Source organism: Leptodactylus fuscus, chromosome 5 (assembly GCF_031893055.1).
Source record: "Leptodactylus fuscus isolate aLepFus1 chromosome 5, aLepFus1.hap2, whole genome shotgun sequence".
Lineage (NCBI taxonomy): Eukaryota > Metazoa > Chordata > Amphibia > Anura > Leptodactylidae > Leptodactylus > Leptodactylus fuscus.
In genome coordinates this window covers 168,754,147-168,768,410 of record NC_134269.1, presented here as the reverse complement: position 1 = coordinate 168,768,410, position 14,264 = coordinate 168,754,147, and positions in this window count along the sequence as shown.

Here is a 14,264-nt window from a genome sequence, read left to right as displayed (position 1 = left end):
TCTGCACTGAATGTTCCTGAAAAGACATGTTCCTCATTATCTAGTTCCAGACACAGAATCAAATATGGTAATATAATGGACAAATAATGCCTTTCCAATCTGATGGATTAGGTTTTTATAGCAGGTATTTATCATCCTGAGTTTGGCATATGATATAAGATATCGCATACGCACAGTATATGAAAAACCGTTCCCCATAATAAGGCAACAACTATCAGAGAGCAGATTGGTAGCCGGTAGAGATGAGAGAGTAGTATTCGATCAAGTAGGTATTCGATCAAATACTACGGTATTCGAAATATTCATACTCGATCGAATACTACTAGCTTTCACAGTAAATATTCGATTCAGAACCAGCGTTGATTGGCCGAATGCTATACAGTGTATAGCATTCGGCAAATCAATCCTGGTTCTGCAGCAGGCTTGTCCTTGCTAGTCGGGAGAGCTGGAAGCTCGTCTGTGAGGAGGCGGAGTCTAAGATCAGACCACAGCAGTCTCCATTGTGGTCCGATCTTAGACTCCGCCTCCTCACAGACGAGCCTCCGGCACAACCAGCGTTGATTGGCCGAATGTTGTACACTGGCCAATCAACGCTGGTCAATGCATTCCTATGACAAAATAGTCAGCTCCCTCGTAACAGCAAGCTGCCAGCTCTCCCGACTAGCAAGGATGAGCCTGCTGCAGAACCAGCGTTGATTTGCCGCAGGCTTGTCTTTGCTAGTCGGTGGCAGCTTGCGGTTATGAGGGAGCTTACTTTTTATCAGCGCAACTTCAAGCGATGTACAGTTAAAGCGAACAGATCCCATAGACTATAATGGGGTCCGTACGCTTTAACTGCACAGTGCTCCTCCTAAACACTCTCCTCCTGCTACTCATGGACTTGGTGACTCTCCTTTAGTCGAATAGTGGTTTCCCTTGAAACGAGCATTTTTTACCATAGACTATAATGGGATTCGATATTCGATCGAGTAGTCGAATATTGAGGCTCTACTCGAAACGAATATCGAATCTCGAATATTTCACTGTTCACTCTTCTCTAGTAGCCGTATATGAAATTTAACCCCTTAACGACCGGCCCATAGGGAATCTACGTCGGCACTTGCAGGTCCTTCCTGACTGCCCTATAGGAAAACTACGTCGGGCAGTCAGGGAAGGATTCCCTGTAAGTGCCGACATAATTGGATGGGATTGTAGCTGTATCTAACAGCTAAGACCCCATTCCATAACCCCCCATCGGAGGGGTCTCCGATCGGGGGGTTTTAACCCCTTCAGTTCCGTGATCAAACATGATCACAGAACTGAAACGGTTCCGTGACAGTGCCGGCGGTATCGGCACCCCCCGTGGCGAGATCGGAGGGTGCCGATATACAAAACATGCAGTCTGGGGTCTGGCCAGTGACCCCAGACTGCTAAAGACCCCCCATACCTGGTTGATCCTGCCCGGGGTAAGAGGAAGTCAGACGCAGGCAGCCCCTGCGTCTGACTTCCTCTAGACGCTGCAAGACACTGACAGCTGTGTCCTGCAGCATCTAATAGAGAATTAGTGATGCTTTTATCAAAGCATCACTAATCCAAGTGTCCTAAAGGGACACATGAAAAAGTAAGAGAAAAAAAGTGAAAAATAAATAAAGTGTCTGATAAAAATGAATAAACTTATAAAGCCCCAAAATTCCCTTTTTTCTATAGAAAATGAATTATATTAAAAAAAAACTAAAAGTTAATAAAAACAATACATATTTGGTATCGTCGCGTCCGTAACAATCTGAACAATAAAACTGCAACAATATTTAATGCATACGGTGATCGTCGGAAAAAAAAACCGGAAAAAACCCGCCGGAAGTAGTGATTTTTCGCCATCTCACCTTACAAAATATGCTATAAAAAGTGATCAAAAAGTCATAATCACTGCACAACAGTACCAATAAAAAGCGCACATTGTCCCGCAAAAAATAAGTCCTCAACCAACACTGTCAACCAAAAAATAAAAATGTTACGCCTCTCAGAAGATGGTGATACAAAAAACATTGATTTATGTCCCTAAATGTGTTTTTATTCTACAGAATTAGTATCGCATTAAAAAATAACATAAATGAGGTATCGCTGTAACCGTACCGACCCGCAGAATAAAGGTCACATGTTACTTATACTGTACGCTGCATGGCGAAAAATTTAAAAGGTAGAATGCAATGCCAGAATTGATTTTTCTTTAGAAAATCCAGCAAAAAAAGAGTTAATAAAATGTATTCAATAAGTTGTAGGCACCCAAAAATGGTGTCATTACAAAATGCATCTTATCCCGCAAACAACAAGCCCTTATATGGCCACATCACCAGAAAAATAAAGAAAATATAGCATCTAGTAATGTGAAGACAAACAACCCCAAAATCGCCAAATCATTAGAACACAACTGGCTGCGGCAGGTAGGGAATATATAAGCTGTGCGAGCGAATATCAGGGGACACCCCAGATTTACAGCTTGTGAGGGAACAGACACCAGAAGTGACCCCCAAAGTGACCCCCAGTTTGACTCCCCCAATCATAGGAGCTACTGGGACATAGTAGGGAATTTGGTGTTCCCAATGTCCTCCGCACAGCTTATATATTCCCTCTTTGCCATCCGCTGTGCAGTCACGTCTGGGATACTAATACTCACTACACCCCCTGATAAATTCTTTGAGGGGTGCAGTTTTCAAAATGGGGTCACTCCTTTGGGGAATCCACTTTTCTGGTACCCTACAGGCTCTACAAACATGACATGGCAGCCAGATACCAAACATTTGAATCTGTACTCCAAAAGCCGCATCGCGCTCCTTCCCTTCTGCGCCCTGCTGTGTACCCCAACTGCAGTTTATGCCACATGTATGACACATGTATGACACTGGTGTACCCGGGATAACGGACATAATGTCATATGTGGGAATAAACTGATATTAGGGCACAGCCAGACACAGAAGGGAAGAACGGTTATTGGGTTTTTGGAGCACAGACGGTTTGGTTTTTGGATGCCATGACACTTTTGCAGAGCTGAAGCGCCAGTAAAGTGGAATCCCCTGATATGAGACCTTATTTTGGAAACTACACTCCTGAAGGATTCATCCAGGGGTACAGACAGCATTTTAACCCCCACATGTTGCTATAACTTATTATCCATAAATGAATACGCGGCTGATTGTGAAAGGTGAAAATGACCATTTTTCCAGGAATCTGTCATTTCAGTGCATAATATGTTGTGCCCGCCTTGTATCAGAGATGAACGCTCTAAAAGCTGTTGTGCCCGGGATACCCGCTTAACAGTGTTTGGAGTGTCTCTGCTGACATAAGTCGGGCACAACATATCAGATACTGAAATGGCGAATCTCTGGAAAACTTCATTTTTAACTTCTCATTATCAGCTGTGATTTCATTTCTGGAAACCAAATAAATGCAACACTCAAGGGTTAAAAATTCTCGCTACACCACTTGATAAATCCCATCAGTGGGCTAGTGTCCAAAATGGCGTGACATGTCTGCGGATTCCACTTTATTGGCAATTCAGGGGCTTTGCAAAAGTGACGTCCAAAAACCAAACTGTGCGCCAAAAACCAAAATAGCGCTCCTTCCCTTCTGTGCCCGGCTGTACCCAAACAGCTGATTCTACCCACACATGGCATTAAGTATGTTATCCAGGGTACACCAGTGTCATACATGTGGGCATACACCGCCATTTGGGTACACAGCAGGGCGCAGATGTGAAGGAGCGCAATGTGCTTTTGGAGTGCAGATTTAGATTGTTGGTGTTTGGACACCATGTCATATTTGCCGAGACCCTAAAATTTCCCCTACAAAATAGGGTCACTTCTTGGCGAATTCCAGTTTACTGTCACCTCCAGGGCTCTGCAAAAACAACATGGCGCCCCAAAAGTCCCTCTAACTCTGTACCCCAATAGCTAAAAAGCGCAGTGCTCCTTCCCTTCTGCGCCCTGCTGTGTGCCCAAGCAGCAGTTTACACCCACATATATAATTTTCTGCCCCTCGGGATGGCCCCTTAATAGTTTTAGGAGTGCAGGTCTCTGACAACACAAAGTGGGTGCAACGTATTGGGCACCGAGATGGCAGATTTCTTTAAAAATTTCAATTTTCATTCTGTACATTAATTTTTGGGAAGCATTTTTAGGCTCAACATGATAATACCCCTTGATACATTCCTTGATGGGTGTAGTTTTTAAAATGGGGTCACATCTGAGGACTTTCCATTGTATTGGTACTTTAGGGGCTCTGCAGATACGACATGGCACCTGAAAACTATTCCAGCAATATCTGCCCTCCAAAAGCCAAATAGCGCTCTTCCCATTCTGAGCCCCACCATGTTCCCATACAGCAGATTATGGCCACATATGGGGTATTGCCGAGTTCAGGAGAAATTGTGTAACAAACTGTGGGGGGCATTTTCTCTTTTAACCCCTTGTGAAAATGAAAACTTTGGGGATAAAGGGACATTTTAGTAATTTTTAACCTACACATCCCAAGGTTAGTAAAATCTGTGAAACGGCTATAGGGTCAAAATACTCACTATACCCCTCAATGAATACCTTAAGGGGTCTAGTTTATAAAATGGGGTCATTTATGGGGGTTTTCAATTGTTTTGGTAACTCAAATCTTGTTTGAATGTGCAATGGGCCTGAAATATCTGCAAGCAAAATTTGTGTCTTGAAATCCAGTTGGTGCTCCCTTCTTTTTGGGCCCTGCCGTGCATCCGTACATAGGATTAAGGCCACAAAGTGTACATTTTTGAACACGGGAGAAATGGGGCCATCTATTTTGGGGTGTTTTTCTTAATTTTCATGCCTTGTGTGCAAAAAAACTGCCTTTAAAATGACTCTTTTGTGTAAAAAATATGAGAATTTTTTGTTTGACGCAAATTCTTTTAAAACCTATGGGGTCAAAATACTCACTATACACTTCAATGAATACCTCAAGGGGTCTAGTTTATAAAATGGTGTCATTTATGGGGGTTTTCAATTATTTTGGTAACTCAAATCTTGTTTGAATGCGCAATGGGCCTGAAACATTTAGAAGCAAAAATTGTGTCTTGAAATCCAGTTGGTCCTCCCTTCTTTTTGGGCCCTACCGTGCGTCCATACATGGGATTAAGGCCACAAAGTGTACATTTTTGAACACAGGAGAAATGGGGTCATCTATTTTGGGGTGTTTTTCTTCATTTTCATGTGTTATGTGCAAAAAAACTGCCTATAAAATGACACTTGTGTAAAAAATATGATTTTTTTTTTTTTGTTTGACGCAAATTTTCTCAAAACTTATGAGGTCAAAGTACTCTCTATACCCCTCAATGAATACCCTAAGGGGTCTAGTTTATAAAATGGTGTCATTTATGGGGGGTTTCAATTGCTTTGGTAACTCAAATCTTGTTTGAATGTGCAATGGGCCTAAAATATCTGCAAGCAAAATTTGTGTTTTGAAATCCAATTGGCCCTCCTTACCTCTTAGGCCCTACTATATGTGCGTACATAGGACTAAGGCCACAAAATGAACATATTTTAACACGGGAGAAGTGGGGTGATATATTTTGGGGTGTGTTTCTTCTTTTTGATGTGTTGTGTGCAAAAAAACTGGCTTTAAAATGACATATATTTGAAGAAAATGAAAATGTCATTTTTTTCATCATTTGTAATAATTCTTGCAAAACAATATTTATTTGATCAAAATGCTCACTATACCTCTCAAAGAATACCTGAAGGAGTCTAGTTTTCCAAATTGGGTCATTTAATGGGAGGTTCTGTCATTATTCCACCAATTCCTGTCTGTAAACAGAGCTTGGTACAGGAAAAAATGACAAACTCAAAATTTCCAAAATTTGCTTATAAACTTGATAAACTTGTAAATTGTCTAAGTTACTCAAATATGCTAAAATTATTTCAAATATGCTTGAAACACAAAAGGGACATTTGGAAGTATATAACTACTAACTTTTTTTGCCCTGTATTATTGTGTATATGTGAGATATCGCAGCTAAAAATGGAAAGCATTGAAAAATTTTCAAAATTTTCAGCATTTGCGAGTTTTTAAATAAATTTACGCAAGTTATATCAGTCTAATTTTACCTTCTCAGTAAAGTACAACATGTCACGAAAAAACAATATCACAATCCCTTGGATGCACTATACTGTTACAGAATTATTCACTGATAAAGTGACACAGGGCAAATTTCCAAAATTTGGCTTGGTCATTAAGGTCCAAAATAGGCTGGTCACTAAGGGGTTAAAAAGCCCACCCTATTGACGAGAGAATGATAGGACAGTATGTTACAAGGCTATAATACATGGCACTTTTACATTGATTCTGATATGTAGCAATATTAAAATATAAAAGAAAAGGCACTTACAAGAAAAGGATTTAATATGTAAATAAAAACTAAAGATAAGTATTATTGCTCGAATCTTTAGGTATACCTCCCTTAAATAGCATATATGTGGATATATCCCAAAACTCTGATACTGCCACAATCCTTCTCCCAGGGTAGCCTGGTCCTAACTAAATAATGGGATATATAACACAAAGGATCTTCTGTACTCTGATGCTGTAAAAGATGCCTCCATCTTCTTCAGCAACCGCCTTTTCACTCGTGTTTTTCCGGCTGGGGTCACACTTCGACGCCTGCACATTCAGCTCTGCCATCAAGCCACTGGCAGAGCCAAGTGCACATGCCGGCGGCCATTTTTTTGTGGCTGCTAACGCAAGCATGCGCAGTATGCTCTGTACTCCATAGAAATACAGGAGCGTACTGAGCAAAAAAATGGCCTTCGGAATGTGCACTCAACTCTGCCAGAGGCCCGATGACAGAGTCGACTGTGCAGGCGTCAAAGCGTGACCCCAGCTGGAAAAAGGCGAGTGAAGAGGCGGTTGCTGAAGAAGATGGAGGCGTCGCTTAAGAGAGTTCTCTCGCAGCATTGGGGACACCCCCAGTGCTGAGGCTCGCTCCCAGTGCTGCGAGAGAACTCATTTGCATACTGTCAAAAAACAGGATTTTAACCAAATGGCGGGGCGGAGACGACTTCTAAAGGTAGGAGACGAATAGCCTTTCTTAAGGCTATTCCGACGTGTGAACGACATAAAAAAGAGTTTTAATGGTAGAATCCCTTTAAATTTGGCGATCACAGTTGGCGTCAACCTATCCCAAGGCAACGCCCTTTCAGCTTTTCTGCATCTTCCACTTTCATCTGTTACAGCTTTCTCAAATGTCCCTCTTTTAAGGAAATGTGAGAGAGTGGAACAGTAATATATGATGCCACCATGTCCCCTGATTTATGAGTATTGTTGATGATTTTATAATTTGTACCTTGTCATATATGAATATTTAAGTTGAATTTTATTTGTTTTATTGGATTGTAATGTGAGAAATGTTCAGTAAAGCACCAGCATTTTTGTTGGTTTCAACTTAAAAAAAAATCTGTTTCAGCTTTCTCAACTTCAGCAGTTCATTCATTGGGGGAATATCATTTTCCCAGTACGTATGGGGGGGCACTAAAAGTATAATTTTAATGTGCTTGGATTTCCTTGGGGACTCTATTACTGCTTCATGTGGGGGCAATAGCCCCAACCCTAGTACTAAAGGGTACTTTTCTGTGTTTGTGCCTACTGTGGGAGCTCTCATACTCTATGTGGAGGCAGTGGCACAAAAGGGGCTTTCTCTTATGTTAATGTGTGGGGTGGGGCATACACCTTGGGAACTGTGCCTGGCAATGCCTCTAGAATATCCAAGTGATATTTTGATCAGAACTACCGATCAGTCTCTATTTGTTGTTGATAACTATTATTGATCAGTCATATTGAAGCTCAGTTCTGGAGTGAATAGCTGGGACATAATATATATTTCTATAGTAGTATTTATTAATAATCTGCGTAAACCTGCTTACAACTAGCACCTCCAATTCTGTAGCATAATTGTGTAGTCCAGAAATGACGCCCTAATTTACCAAGTCTCTATTTACATAAACACGCCCTTTATTTGCATAAAAACCCCTACAAGCATGGTGTAGAACGCCTTCTTCAGGCCGCGGGCCCCACATAGTGTATATGCTGTACATTTATTTCAAAGTGGACTACGGCTAATCCTATCCACACATTGCAGAAAATAATCCGAAATGGAAATGCTGCGATTTGAGAAATGCTTGCGTTTTTCCAAATCAAAGCATGTCAATTATACCTACGGAAACGCTGACGGTTTCCGTATAGGAATATTGGAAGCAGAAAGGCCACAGAGGAAGATTCTGTAGACTTACTGTGAAAACCGCTGCGGGAAAAACATGGTGTGTTTCAACTGCAGTTTTTCCTGCAGCACTTTTTGGCTATGGCCCGCTTTGTGGTGACTTAGCCTCAGATATTATGGCCCTGAGTTTTTTTTTAGGTTTTTAGATTTTTTTTTAAGAGACTTAGTCACAGCTAGAGAAGATATGTGAGCAAGTATCTGATTTAAGAAAAAAAATAGAAATTTGAAACAGGACAGTAATTTCTTGGGTTCAATATTTTTGTAATCCTTGCAATGTTGATCTATGGCGCTCACTTGCTGGCCAAGTTTATCAATCTATTTTTCAATTATAAAATGCTTGTTTTACTGTCTTTTCTCATCCATTCACAGTAGATAGCGTCCTAGTCATTGGGTGTGAATGATGTCAGTCTTTAAAGATCAGGATTAATGCATACTCCATTATTAACACACTGATGTGGACATAAGTGTAAATCTTTAACACCAGGAGCACATTCTTTCATCTTAATGTGTATCTGACTTAAATAAATGTCTCCTTGAAGATCATTTAGAAACTGAAACGCACACTCTGGGAGATTAATTCTTATCCTTTAGGTCTTATATTCTGCTCTGCACTGAATGTTCCTGAAAAGACATGTTCCTCATTATCTAGTTCCAGACACAGAATCAAATATGGTAATATAATGGACAAATAATGCCTTTCCAATCTGATGGATTAGGTTTTTATAGCAGGTATTTATCATCCTGAGTTTGGCATATGATATAAGATATCGCATACGCACAGTATATGAAAAACCGTTCCCCATAATAAGGCAACAACTATCAGAGAGCAGATTGGTAGCCGGTAGAGATGAGAGAGTAGTATTCGATCAAGTAGGTATTCGATCAAATACTACGGTATTCGAAATATTCATACTCGATCGAATACTACTAGCTTTCACAGTAAATATTCGATTCAGAACCAGCGTTGATTGGCCGAATGCTATACAGTGTATAGCATTCGGCAAATCAATCCTGGTTCTGCAGCAGGCTTGTCCTTGCTAGTCGGGAGAGCTGGAAGCTCGTCTGTGAGGAGGCGGAGTCTAAGATCAGACCACAGCAGTCTCCATTGTGGTCCGATCTTAGACTCCGCCTCCTCACAGACGAGCCTCCGGCACAACCAGCGTTGATTGGCCGAATGTTGTACACTGGCCAATCAACGCTGGTCAATGCATTCCTATGACAAAATAGTCAGCTCCCTCGTAACAGCAAGCTGCCAGCTCTCCCGACTAGCAAGGATGAGCCTGCTGCAGAACCAGCGTTGATTTGCCGCAGGCTTGTCTTTGCTAGTCGGTGGCAGCTTGCGGTTATGAGGGAGCTTACTTTTTATCAGCGCAACTTCAAGCGATGTACAGTTAAAGCGAACAGATCCCATAGACTATAATGGGGTCCGTACGCTTTAACTGCACAGTGCTCCTCCTAAACACTCTCCTCCTGCTACTCATGGACTTGGTGACTCTCCTTTAGTCGAATAGTGGTTTCCCTTGAAACGAGCATTTTTTACCATAGACTATAATGGGATTCGATATTCGATCGAGTAGTCGAATATTGAGGCTCTACTCGAAACGAATATCGAATCTCGAATATTTCACTGTTCACTCTTCTCTAGTAGCCGTATATGAAATTTAACCCCTTAACGACCGGCCCATAGGGAATCTACGTCGGCACTTGCAGGTCCTTCCTGACTGCCCTATAGGAAAACTACGTCGGGCAGTCAGGGAAGGATTCCCTGTAAGTGCCGACATAATTGGATGGGATTGTAGCTGTATCTAACAGCTAAGACCCCATTCCATAACCCCCCATCGGAGGGGTCTCCGATCGGGGGGTTTTAACCCCTTCAGTTCCGTGATCAAACATGATCACAGAACTGAAACGGTTCCGTGACAGTGCCGGCGGTATCGGCACCCCCCGTGGCGAGATCGGAGGGTGCCGATATACAAAACATGCAGTCTGGGGTCTGGCCAGTGACCCCAGACTGCTAAAGACCCCCCATACCTGGTTGATCCTGCCCGGGGTAAGAGGAAGTCAGACGCAGGCAGCCCCTGCGTCTGACTTCCTCTAGACGCTGCAAGACACTGACAGCTGTGTCCTGCAGCATCTAATAGAGAATTAGTGATGCTTTTATCAAAGCATCACTAATCCAAGTGTCCTAAAGGGACACATGAAAAAGTAAGAGAAAAAAAGTGAAAAATAAATAAAGTGTCTGATAAAAATGAATAAACTTATAAAGCCCCAAAATTCCCTTTTTTCTATAGAAAATGAATTATATTAAAAAAAAACTAAAAGTTAATAAAAACAATACATATTTGGTATCGTCGCGTCCGTAACAATCTGAACAATAAAACTGCAACAATATTTAATGCATACGGTGATCGTCGGAAAAAAAAACCGGAAAAAACCCGCCGGAAGTAGTGATTTTTCGCCATCTCACCTTACAAAATATGCTATAAAAAGTGATCAAAAAGTCATAATCACTGCACAACAGTACCAATAAAAAGCGCACATTGTCCCGCAAAAAATAAGTCCTCAACCAACACTGTCAACCAAAAAATAAAAATGTTACGCCTCTCAGAAGATGGTGATACAAAAAACATTGATTTATGTCCCTAAATGTGTTTTTATTCTACAGAATTAGTATCGCATTAAAAAATAACATAAATGAGGTATCGCTGTAACCGTACCGACCCGCAGAATAAAGGTCACATGTTACTTATACTGTACGCTGCATGGCGAAAAATTTAAAAGGTAGAATGCAATGCCAGAATTGATTTTTCTTTAGAAAATCCAGCAAAAAAAGAGTTAATAAAATGTATTCAATAAGTTGTAGGCACCCAAAAATGGTGTCATTACAAAATGCATCTTATCCCGCAAACAACAAGCCCTTATATGGCCACATCACCAGAAAAATAAAGAAAATATAGCATCTAGTAATGTGAAGACAAACAACCCCAAAATCGCCAAATCATTAGAACACAACTGGCTGCGGCAGGTAGGGAATATATAAGCTGTGCGAGCGAATATCAGGGGACACCCCAGATTTACAGCTTGTGAGGGAACAGACACCAGAAGTGACCCCCAAAGTGACCCCCAGTTTGACTCCCCCAATCATAGGAGCTACTGGGACATAGTAGGGAATTTGGTGTTCCCAATGTCCTCCGCACAGCTTATATATTCCCTCTTTGCCATCCGCTGTGCAGTCACGTCTGGGATACTAATACTCACTACACCCCCTGATAAATTCTTTGAGGGGTGCAGTTTTCAAAATGGGGTCACTCCTTTGGGGAATCCACTTTTCTGGTACCCTACAGGCTCTACAAACATGACATGGCAGCCAGATACCAAACATTTGAATCTGTACTCCAAAAGCCGCATCGCGCTCCTTCCCTTCTGCGCCCTGCTGTGTACCCCAACTGCAGTTTATGCCACATGTATGACACATGTATGACACTGGTGTACCCGGGATAACGGACATAATGTCATATGTGGGAATAAACTGATATTAGGGCACAGCCAGACACAGAAGGGAAGAACGGTTATTGGGTTTTTGGAGCACAGACGGTTTGGTTTTTGGATGCCATGACACTTTTGCAGAGCTGAAGCGCCAGTAAAGTGGAATCCCCTGATATGAGACCTTATTTTGGAAACTACACTCCTGAAGGATTCATCCAGGGGTACAGACAGCATTTTAACCCCCACATGTTGCTATAACTTATTATCCATAAATGAATACGCGGCTGATTGTGAAAGGTGAAAATGACCATTTTTCCAGGAATCTGTCATTTCAGTGCATAATATGTTGTGCCCGCCTTGTATCAGAGATGAACGCTCTAAAAGCTGTTGTGCCCGGGATACCCGCTTAACAGTGTTTGGAGTGTCTCTGCTGACATAAGTCGGGCACAACATATCAGATACTGAAATGGCGAATCTCTGGAAAACTTCATTTTTAACTTCTCATTATCAGCTGTGATTTCATTTCTGGAAACCAAATAAATGCAACACTCAAGGGTTAAAAATTCTCGCTACACCACTTGATAAATCCCATCAGTGGGCTAGTGTCCAAAATGGCGTGACATGTCTGCGGATTCCACTTTATTGGCAATTCAGGGGCTTTGCAAAAGTGACGTCCAAAAACCAAACTGTGCGCCAAAAACCAAAATAGCGCTCCTTCCCTTCTGTGCCCGGCTGTACCCAAACAGCTGATTCTACCCACACATGGCATTAAGTATGTTATCCAGGGTACACCAGTGTCATACATGTGGGCATACACCGCCATTTGGGTACACAGCAGGGCGCAGATGTGAAGGAGCGCAATGTGCTTTTGGAGTGCAGATTTAGATTGTTGGTGTTTGGACACCATGTCATATTTGCCGAGACCCTAAAATTTCCCCTACAAAATAGGGTCACTTCTTGGCGAATTCCAGTTTACTGTCACCTCCAGGGCTCTGCAAAAACAACATGGCGCCCCAAAAGTCCCTCTAACTCTGTACCCCAATAGCTAAAAAGCGCAGTGCTCCTTCCCTTCTGCGCCCTGCTGTGTGCCCAAGCAGCAGTTTACACCCACATATATAATTTTCTGCCCCTCGGGATGGCCCCTTAATAGTTTTAGGAGTGCAGGTCTCTGACAACACAAAGTGGGTGCAACGTATTGGGCACCGAGATGGCAGATTTCTTTAAAAATTTCAATTTTCATTCTGTACATTAATTTTTGGGAAGCATTTTTAGGCTCAACATGATAATACCCCTTGATACATTCCTTGATGGGTGTAGTTTTTAAAATGGGGTCACATCTGAGGACTTTCCATTGTATTGGTACTTTAGGGGCTCTGCAGATACGACATGGCACCTGAAAACTATTCCAGCAATATCTGCCCTCCAAAAGCCAAATAGCGCTCTTCCCATTCTGAGCCCCACCATGTTCCCATACAGCAGATTATGGCCACATATGGGGTATTGCCGAGTTCAGGAGAAATTGTGTAACAAACTGTGGGGGGCATTTTCTCTTTTAACCCCTTGTGAAAATGAAAACTTTGGGGATAAAGGGACATTTTAGTAATTTTTAACCTACACATCCCAAGGTTAGTAAAATCTGTGAAACGGCTATAGGGTCAAAATACTCACTATACCCCTCAATGAATACCTTAAGGGGTCTAGTTTATAAAATGGGGTCATTTATGGGGGTTTTCAATTGTTTTGGTAACTCAAATCTTGTTTGAATGTGCAATGGGCCTGAAATATCTGCAAGCAAAATTTGTGTCTTGAAATCCAGTTGGTGCTCCCTTCTTTTTGGGCCCTGCCGTGCATCCGTACATAGGATTAAGGCCACAAAGTGTACATTTTTGAACACGGGAGAAATGGGGCCATCTATTTTGGGGTGTTTTTCTTAATTTTCATGCCTTGTGTGCAAAAAAACTGCCTTTAAAATGACTCTTTTGTGTAAAAAATATGAGAATTTTTTGTTTGACGCAAATTCTTTTAAAACCTATGGGGTCAAAATACTCACTATACACTTCAATGAATACCTCAAGGGGTCTAGTTTATAAAATGGTGTCATTTATGGGGGTTTTCAATTATTTTGGTAACTCAAATCTTGTTTGAATGCGCAATGGGCCTGAAACATTTAGAAGCAAAAATTGTGTCTTGAAATCCAGTTGGTCCTCCCTTCTTTTTGGGCCCTACCGTGCGTCCATACATGGGATTAAGGCCACAAAGTGTACATTTTTGAACACAGGAGAAATGGGGTCATCTATTTTGGGGTGTTTTTCTTCATTTTCATGTGTTATGTGCAAAAAAACTGCCTATAAAATGACACTTGTGTAAAAAATATGATTTTTTTTTTTTTGTTTGACGCAAATTTTCTCAAAACTTATGAGGTCAAAGTACTCTCTATACCCCTCAATGAATACCCTAAGGGGTCTAGTTTATAAAATGGTGTCATTTATGGGGGGTTTCAATTGCTTTGGTAACT